This window comes from Mycteria americana, chromosome 4 (assembly GCF_035582795.1).
Source record: "Mycteria americana isolate JAX WOST 10 ecotype Jacksonville Zoo and Gardens chromosome 4, USCA_MyAme_1.0, whole genome shotgun sequence".
In the NCBI taxonomy this organism is placed as follows: domain Eukaryota; kingdom Metazoa; phylum Chordata; class Aves; order Ciconiiformes; family Ciconiidae; genus Mycteria; species Mycteria americana.
In genome coordinates, this window is record NC_134368.1 from 9,979,882 (window position 1) to 9,989,999 (window position 10,118).

The window sequence follows — 10,118 nt, forward strand, 5'->3', positions numbered from 1 at the left end:
GGGAGGGTGGTTTTTTGGACCAGAAGCTGAGTGTATACCCAGCATGTCAGCCTGCACCAGCCCCGGTGTACGAAGTACCTACCATTGTGAGCCGAAACCGCCCCAGCTCCCTGCCAGCTAAGGACAGACATGCCCTGGGCTCTGGTGACTGCTCTGCTCCATCCCACGCTGCGCCGGGGCTGCTCGCCACTGGTACCCACAGCACAAGCAGGTACCTAGCCAAATCCTCACCCATCTTCAATAAGCCAGTTAGCCACATCGCCGTTCCCCCGCCTTGAAAACAAGGACAAGGCTTGGCTAAAGCGGTGGACCTTCGGTGAAGCCCACTGGATAAGTGGATGCTACCTACTACTAGGCAAAATGAAATGCATCAGGCATGAAGGGTCTACAGGGCAGAAGACACGGCTCATTAAAAATCCTTTTTTTCCATGAGAAGCATCATGTGTTTTTAATGTTTCATGTTGTTAAATCCTTGCCCATCACAGCTTGACAGTTTTTGGTCTGCAGGAGTCATGTCCCACCTTTAATGCCTACAACTTCCCCCAGCACAAGGCCAGCTCTGCCCCAGCAGCAGTGCCAGCACCTCCCTCCTCCCCTCCCCAGACCCTTGCTGCCACAGATGCACAGGGAGGGGGTCCTGCCCCTCTCAGCCTCCCCAAACAGTTTTGGGAACCACAGGCATCCAGGCTCAAAAGAAAGCACTGGAAGCCAGTTTTGTAGCAGACAATGTTCCTGGACTCCATTAGCAACATCTTCAGACTTGGTCATCTTTAAAAAAAAAACAACTAACTCTATGAACACTGCTCGCATATACATATGCATGCACACACAAAAACACTTATTAGCTTAATAGGGTGAGTATCAAAACGTAACACTAAATTATCTGACATCTTTATTGCTTAGAATGACAGATTCAAACAAAGCTAACCCTTTAATTATGTTTATATAATGTAATTTGGCATAAGTCATAAAGCACCCCTTTGGCAATGCCAGATTAAATATTTTACATTTGCTTGGGCAGCACATTACAAGATTGAAAGCGGTATTTTCGCCTGATGCTCCAGAGCAGCGACTGCAGTCATGCAGATGGGAAAAGGCTCAGCACAGAGGCTTTCCCTGGTGGGCAGCTCTGCCGTGGGAGTCGCTCTGGGCTCGTGGGGACCCCAACCTCACACCCCGCTTGCAGAGCTCCCCTTCACATCCTCTCCCAGGACATGGGCACCACTGGTGTTTGCCAAGAGCAAAACAAAAGGCCGTACTGATGCCAATGGCACCAGAGATGCCTCCATTACCGCTGGCGGGGTTTCCTGGGGCAGTCACCTTTCTGCCCACTTGCTTCTCCAAGTCCTCCTTTTGTGTACGAAAGTGGGGGGTTTCACACTTTACGCCACAAAAATTTTGGCTAGTGGGCTTTGAGAAAGTTCATACCTGAGATTTCAGAGAGAGGATGAAGCACCTTGAGCTGTTCTGGAACAGGGCAGGGAAAAGAGAGCAATCTCAATGTCCAGATTCTCAGGGCCCATCTTTCCCATCGCTTCTAAGTATCTTCCCAAGAAAAGGGACTTCTCCACGCCAGACTTAGTGTCTGGGTTCCCCTGTAGAAAACTCCCCAAGGGTCCCACCTCCAAGCTCTGTAGCCCCATTCTTCTCTGGTGAGCTAGAAATGTTAGTGAGGCTCCTTGCCTATTTCAAAGGGATGCCAAAGAATAAACATGGCCCTCACTCCCAGAACATGTCCCACGAAGCCACCCCTCCACTGTTAGCACATCAGGTAAGTCGATGTAGTTGAAGTTAGAACAAAGCCCCTTGAGATCCAGGATAGCCACTGGCCACCATAGACTGGTTGCCATTCCCAAGGGTCTGCATTTTCCACAAGTCACCACCACCACTCTGGGGACCTCAGACCACTCTCAGCCCTCCGAGATACACCTGCTTACTCTGACCATAACCACCTACTCCAACATATGTAAATCCACCACTCCCAAGGACCAGGCTTGTCCAGCCTAACCACATGGGTCCTCCAGAGAGATTTCTCTGGCCAGGTTCTGCTGCTACAATTGCATGGTAGCACAAAACGATGTTCACAAGCAAATGCAACACAGTAGGATCTAGCCAGTCCAGGAAGAATGTGGTTGCCCTCGGTAGATGTTTAATTGTTTGTATTACAACCTGTTCCACATTATCCTATTAACTTTCTTCCAACCTATATACTTCAATAAGCTCTTTACTTAGTACCAGTAGGAGCTTGAGACCATGCATCCACATGCTAAAACACTGTAAAGCTCCAAAATTTAACAGAATGCATTCAGATTTGTGTGCAAGACAGACCTTCATACACCAAAAATGGATGTTTCCTGGCCTGCACATCATTGCTACGCAAGGCTTCTTCCACGCTACAAGAAGTCAGGCAGCAGGCACCCTGCCTTGGTTAGCCCACGAGCCCACGCTTCACAGCCCCATCACTCCAATGTAGCCCATTAACCACACCCATGCAACTTCGTTTCTTTTTCAGATGGTATGTGCACCTCTTACTTTTGTCTTACCAATAGGTTGTGGCTGAGATGGTTTTGCTTCCCATTTCCCAAGTCTGGCTATCTGACCCTCATGTGTCAGCTTTGACCCACACGGTGCTGCTTGGCCTCTGCCTTCTACCATACCCCTTGCTCCCACGGTCTTGTAGTCAAGATGAAGACTGTAGCTTCACGTCATTGCCTCTGTAGGTAAAGGTAGAGAGGAGGCAAGACAACAGTCTTACCCCTTTCTTACAGGAAATCCACTGGCTCTTTCAAAACTCCAGAGATGCAAAAAGTTGGGCGGGAAAGATTGTACCCAGCCTGCATCCCAGTCTCACACAGTGTTGAAACTTCTTAACGTACAAGCATAGGGGTCAGACCTTGAGGAGATGCCCAAAGTGCTTTTGTTTGGCGGGGGGGGCGGGAAGGGGTGCTTTGGGTTTTTTTTCTTCCCTTGCCATCTACACAGTGTGAGATTCCATCAACCATGGGAGGATCTGCATTTTTCTGAAGCTGCCACCAGTACATAAAAACCAAACGCTGCACTGCTGGGGGAGATGGGAAAAAACAAAGCCAAACCAAAAATGCGCAGGTGTTCAGCCCCGCAAAGAGCTGTCTGCAAACAGGGAGATGGAAAGCCACATTCACAGTCTGCTGGAGCAGCCAGCATAAACTTAGCGTAGCCCCATGACTTTGCTTAAGTTCAGCCCTTACTGTCCGGAGCTGTCAGACTTCCACACACACGCTTTGTCTAGCGTATTCATTGCACAATGTAAAGTAGGTAGCAGTTTGAATTGCTCATTATGCACATCAATTTGGACGCTGCAAGCGGTACCTAAGTCCCTCTTCACTGTCATAATAAAGCGATGGCTGTAGAGATGTCAAGAATGAATGAGGATACAGCACAGACAACAGGAACTTGAACTTCTTCAGTAACAGCTGGAGCCAAATGGTGAAAACTTAACATCAAAATTAAAATGAATAAATAAATAAAGTCAAGTTTTCCCCAAAACAATGCACAATGTACAATTCAGAGCAGAACATTGACTAATGGAGAGAGAAGAGACCTTTGGAGCACCAGGCAGAGCAGTGGTTTACAAATTCTGGAGTATGCCGTGTTTGCATCAAAGTGTTTTAATTACAGAATGAATAAAGCTACCCAGGCAACATTTCCTTGGGTTCTTCAAAGACAGTCTTGACTGTTTTGTGAAAGCACTCTCCCTTTTTGCCTTCATATAAATTATTGCGTGCAAAAAAACAAGTCAATTAAGAGAGAATATGAGTTATGAAATATTTCCCTGTGCATAAGCATACAGGTTTGCAAATCTCATTGAAATTCTGTTGAGTTGTATTGCCCACACAACTTGCAATCTCAGTGAAAGCCACACAAAAGGCTTTCCTCCCCATTGTTTACATGAGTATTTTGGAAACGGGGCATATATTGCTACACAGAAAGGGAAATAGAGACAGGAGTGAAATGTAGTTTGTTGAGCTAATAAAACAGCAAGCCTTCCATTTGCTTCTTTAGTCCTATAGAGCCATTTCTGTTTCAGACTTACATGCTCCACTGTTAGCAGAGCTGGTGACATGCATTTTCACTGCAGATTGTTAAAGTGTGTGGGCTAGTTTAGTTTTAACTATCAGAACGTTTCTCATAGTTATTGGGAGTTATTATTAATGGTAGTGGCTTAATTCATGATATAAGAAGTTAATATATAAAAACAAAGGGACAGAAAGCCCTAAAGAGACTGGCTGTGCAATCAACCTAGCTAGCTAAACTCACGTAAAGACTACAGCAACCCCAGAAAAACATGAAATTAATCTGAATTCTGGAGCTTCTGATGTTTGCAATGAGCTTGGCCAAAAGCAATCTAATTATTTTCATATTCCTTTGCATAAAGTTACCAGTACTGCCTAATTACGTGAGTAATAACAGACAACAAAGCCTCCTTCTCACACATTCAGAACTGTGGAAACACTCTTTCATGCAGCAAGGGATGGTATATATAAAATAATTAAGACGGACATCAATGAAAGCAAGAAGGGGCATGAGCTTCAGGAAATCTGCCAAACCATTGGGGCTTCTGGCAGAACATCCTGAACGTCTGCGATCTACTCGTTCAAATACGGGCGTCAAACATCTTAGCGGAGACACGCCATGCAGGTCAGCAGTCACGCAAGACCACGGGACCGCAGCTGTCTCCTGCTGCCCTTACAGGTTAGCTTGCTCACTTCAGGTCTAAGACAGCAATGGCAGAGAAACTGAAAATGGATAAGATAAATTCTGTAGCAAATAGCTCTGAAAAAGCTATCAGAGATGCCCATCTTCATGTCCCCGGAATTGTGGTTGCTCCAGCTCCATCCCTAGAAGGGCGCACAGACCATTTCTGAAGACACGGGCAGACACAGATGGGAAGAAAAGCCCGGGTGTCCAAGAATTTCTTATTTCCCCCTACCGCCAAATATTCAGATTAAATGAACGAGAAAAAGTCCAACTTTACTTTACGTGTACCCTTAGACCATCATGGCTGCAGCAGCTTAATGCTGCTCCATACATTTGCAATGCCAATACCAAACCTTTTCACTACTCTAAAACCTATTGAAGGCAAAGGATCACCTTCTGCTCAGCAGAGAGGGCTGTGGGCCAGCTCCAAACTGCTTCTTTTGCCTCTTGGAAATCCCAGTTTATCCCCTCACTGTTGAGAGAGGAAGGGGAAAGGGGTAAACAGTTCAGTCTAGATCTTCAGTCGATTGCAATAGGATTGTGATCATTTACAAGAGGGGATAATGCCACCAACAAGTGAACTAGCGTTTTTCCTGGTTTACACCAGACAGGGATGAGATTCACCATCAGCAGGCAAACCATCAGGGTGCGGATGAGACCTCCTCAATAACCAGGTGACTTCAGTGTTTTACTTACGAACCTCACGTTTACACCAGAGTAACAGGAGGAGGTGTGCTCCTCTGCAAAGCCTCACCTTTACACGGTTGTGTGTGCTGGGGGATTGGGTGAAGCATCCTGGAAGGTTTTCAGGAAAAGGACTGAGGAAAGATCCTTTCTACAAGAAGAAAGATCCTTTCCACTGGAGCAGGGCTTTGAGCACAGCCCCAGACAAGTGAAAAGCGTGTTAAAGTCTGCAGCTGAGCTGGTCAAGGTCATTGGAGGTAACTGGGCAACTTCTTTTTGGCTGTGCACTTTCCTAAGCACTCACACACCACCACGCTCTTCCAATCCAGCCTCAGCAGAAACACCTCCCATGAAGCAGTACTCAGAGCTGGGTGTTTGAACCAACTCTTTTTTTTTTTTTTTCTTCAGTCCTTGACTCAGAGTCAAACCTCCCTTCCCATGCTTTCTCCTCACACATTCACACGGCATTCCCAGCTGGTTTGGTCCATGGCAGTCTCGCGTGGGTGGTTACCTCCTTGCTGCGGCAGCGGTTTGCTCCCGTGCCTGCAGCCATGTGAGCTGCTTGCCTGCAGCCTGCACAGCTCCAGCAGCTCGCTGGCTATCAGGGAATTTGCAAACCGGAGCGATGAACTGTAGGGACTCTCCGGGGAAAGTGCTTCTGGCACATGCACGCTTACACAGCTGGAATTAAAATCAGATTTCATTTCCCTCTCTCGGTCAAACGGAGTAAATCATCATTTGCCTCATAAGCAAGGAGCCTGGGACAGCAGCTTCCACAGCAATAAGCCTTAGTGACAGAAATACATACCTACCAGTAGTGTAAGTGTTTTAACTTGGCCCTTCTTCCCCCACCCCTGCACGTTTTCTGCCTATAAAACAATTAATTGCTTCATAGCTGAAGGCAGGGTTTAATCCTGCAAGCATAAATTCACCCATACAGTGATGTGATCAGTGAGGTTTGTGGGATTAAGTCCTTGGGTCCACCAAAAATTTTCACAGGAGTATAATTATAATCAGACATGCAGCTACATGAGCGTTTAAAGGTACGCACATGTGCTTGCAATTTGTTGCAGTTTTTAAAATCAGAAAAATTTTTCAGCATCAAATCGATGTGAGCTGCCTGGGCAGACATGGACAGAATAAAGCTGATTAGAAAAATCACTTTTCAGGGATCCTCCTGTTGATTGTTTACCTAGTCCCTCCTCAACCCCCAAATCCTTTCTGAAGAAGTGACCTTCCTCCACCAGGCTTTACACTGTTGCTCCTCCTGACCTGAGCCCCTCCTGCCACCTCTGCATTAGTCCCAAACCTGAAGTTTCAGCCAAAGATACTAAAATTTTTACCTACACACCTCACTGCTTTTTCCTTGCAGCCTAAAGGACAAATAAGCATAAACATGAAGTTAACATTTTGTTAACGATATGCTTGTTCACCTGAGCCCCTCCCATTAATCCAGAAGTTGGGAAGAGGAGATCTTCACGTTATCTCCAAGATGACCTGCCTGGTACAACGGTTCCCGGGGCTCAAGAAACAGCTTCTTGCCCTCTACTGAGAACATACGTCTCCCACGCTTTGTTCAGCCATGTCCTGTTCCCTCTGCAGCTCAGATGAAACCCCACCTGAGGCTGCTCACCAATAACTGCAAGTCACGGACCGAACAGCAAGCAAGGCACAGCACTGGGAAACACACAGGAGGAATTCCCACCAGCAACCTGCAGCTTTTCATGCCAAGGTCATTAAGGAAACAGTTTATAAAAGACGTGTTCCTGGAGCAGCTCCTTTTGCAAAACCTCTTCAGTCAGACAATTTCACTTATCGCCTGCCGCTGCATCCACAGCAGCTGCTTCTGATCCGCTCCCCAGGTCTGCCACCAAATCCATCTTTCACCGCTTAAATTTCCCACATCACTGTCACAACTCCTGTACTTACAAGAATCTGGCAGTGCCAGCCCATGCTCTGCCTGGCCAGCTGCCTGATGCTGGTGCAACCTCCCACATGCTTTTGATCCACATTTTCAGCTGCTTTAGAGCTTTTCCAATTAAGGGCTGCACCGCAGAAAGAAACTGTCCTGACTACACCCCTCAGGGCTCTGGGGTTTGGAGTGGGGCTTTCTCCAGGTGAGCCCAGTTGCAATTACTGGATGAATAAGACATTTCAGTCCCCCAGCCTCTCTGCTGCTGACAGCTGTAGCCCTGTTAAACACTCCCTGAGACCTGTGGCTATTGCTCTGGGCTTTCCTCCAGCTCCACAGCAGGAATCAGATCATTGGGGTTGCATTTGCACCCTAACCTTGGCTTTGGACCATCAGCTGTAAGCCATGGACTATGCAGCCCATGTCCTGGTTCCCTTCATGCTGTCTAAAAAATAACCAGCTGCACCAAATTATGCAAAATTCTCACTAGTTGATGAGCTACTGCAAGAGGTGACTGCCAGGTAAGACAGACTGAATAAAAGGCACCACAGCTGCACCATAAACAGCTGCACCATAAACAGCATACCATCCTACAGTATCAGTGAGATCTTCTAAAAATGTTGAGGACATACCTCCACCTTCCCCTTGCAGGGTCTGTGCTGGCCCTTGTCCTCTTTGACTTCTGGCCTTTGAGCCAGCAGGACAGAAATGCAGCTCTCACAGCCCGTACAAGATTCTCCATGTCACATATACCCATGTACAAACTACTCTGAGCCCGTGTGCACAGCATTCTGCTGATGGACTGAAATTATCAGGGGTATAGGGAAAAACCTCGCTTCATCGTACAAATTTTGCCCCCTTCTGCTAGTACCAGTCATCAGCCTGTTTCATGGGCTACAGCTAAAATCTTTAAACCACAGAAGGAGCCAACTAAGTTTGATTTAACAGCAAGCAGTTTGCTTAATGAAACAGAGTGCCAAACAGGGAACTGTTACTCACTCTCCTTACTAGAAGCATAATACCAATTAAAGCAAGGGTAATGAAAGAGGAAAACACATATTTAACGTTTCTCCATCAGTCTGAAAATCAGACTTACTATTCTAGGCCCTTTTAGAAATATTTGCTCCCTTCAGATCAGGCATGATAGGTTTTGAATGAAAATAAACTGAGATAATCAGTATTTAAACCTCTACATAGAAGGTTTAGTTCCAAACCCACAAAAATAGCCTTAAATATTACCTCTCCAGTTATGCACTGCACAAAAATTTTGCTTTCTTAAAACTGGAATTATTAATTTCTGTACTGAGTGGCAGCTGCTCACACAGTTGTTTCTAGTGAGAATTTATGCTTGGTCCAGGCAGAGGAAAGGAGCCTGGCATTAACCTCTTGCTCTCTGCTACTGGTAATTACCTTTGCTGAAGCGTAGAATGCGCCAGGCACAGAGCATCCAGGCAAGGCCCTGCCATCGGTGGCAATGGCATCAATCAAGATGTCACAGCATGAAGGGACAAATAAATCACTGAGGGAAGACATGGGGAAGCATAAGAGCTATAAGCAATGCAAGTAAATTAGTACATGGCCAACACCAACTGTGCTGGAGCTGTTCTGGTTGGCATCAGTTGAACATCTGGAGCTGGGTTTATGGTACGATCTATGCTTTGGAGAAAGGAAAAATGAGTCACAGAGATGTTAAGCTTAAGTTTTCCAAGAGCTTCAGAGGAGCGAGGCACCCTCTCCTGGTACAGGGTCCCATCTAAGCAAGGTTCCCACGGAGAGTTAGTACCAGAGCTAGAGACAGCATAAAGGCATTCCAGATCCTCCTCTTCTGACTTTGGCATAGGGTATTCATTTCATCCTTTACTCTTCGAATATATCAGAAGTGCTTCTACAAGAACAATTTCTTTTTGAACTTCTGCTGTTCTTTTAGAACAGCAAAAGGAAATCTGTGCTAAGATGCATTACAGGTATTAATAAAGAAATGTCCTAACAGGAACTACTTTCTTGGAAAGTAACATACAGAAGGAGCCTTTCCTCTTAAAACTGTACACTGGAGCTGGGAAAATAAAGAGGAAATCTGCTTTTTTGGTGCGTTTTTTTTGTTTTTAGAGGAAGAGAGAGCGAGCAGCAGAGAGGGATTTGGCTGTTGAGGGTATCTCATGACAGTAGGTGGCAAAGATGCCTCAGTGCTCCTGTGTGACATTTTGGTGAGTTGTTGTGGTTGGGAGGAAAGCGAAATGAATGCAGCAGCTTCCCAGAAATCATCTTCCATGGTTTTATCTTTAATGTCTTTCCCTCCGTACTCTGACACGGACTATATTGAGGAAACCCTGAGATCAGCAAAGCAAGCTGTGTTGATGCCGAAGCGTGTAACCACAGCCTGGCCCTGCTCAGCAGAAGCGATAGCAAATGTCTCATTTCCTACAGGAGCTTGAGCAGGCTCCCGGCTTTAGTTACATCTTCACTGCCACCAAGCCACAGACACTGTGCATGGAAATACCCGCTTTGGGCTGCGGGTTCCTCCAGTGGGTGCAAGTGCAAAGCCGGGATATTTTAGCAGGAGAGGGCAACCGCCAGCCAGCTTCGTAGTTAGGGAAGGGAAATCTCTTCTTTGCTGGAAAAAAATGAACATACACAAATAAGCTTGCTCAGCAGCTCTTCTCTTATCCCAGCGAGGGAATTAACTGTCTAGCCTTTATACCATCAAGATGTTTGTTTCTGGTTTGGTTTCTCATCATGAATTTGAAGACCAGGACACACTTACATGTAGTGAACAGCAAATACCGAA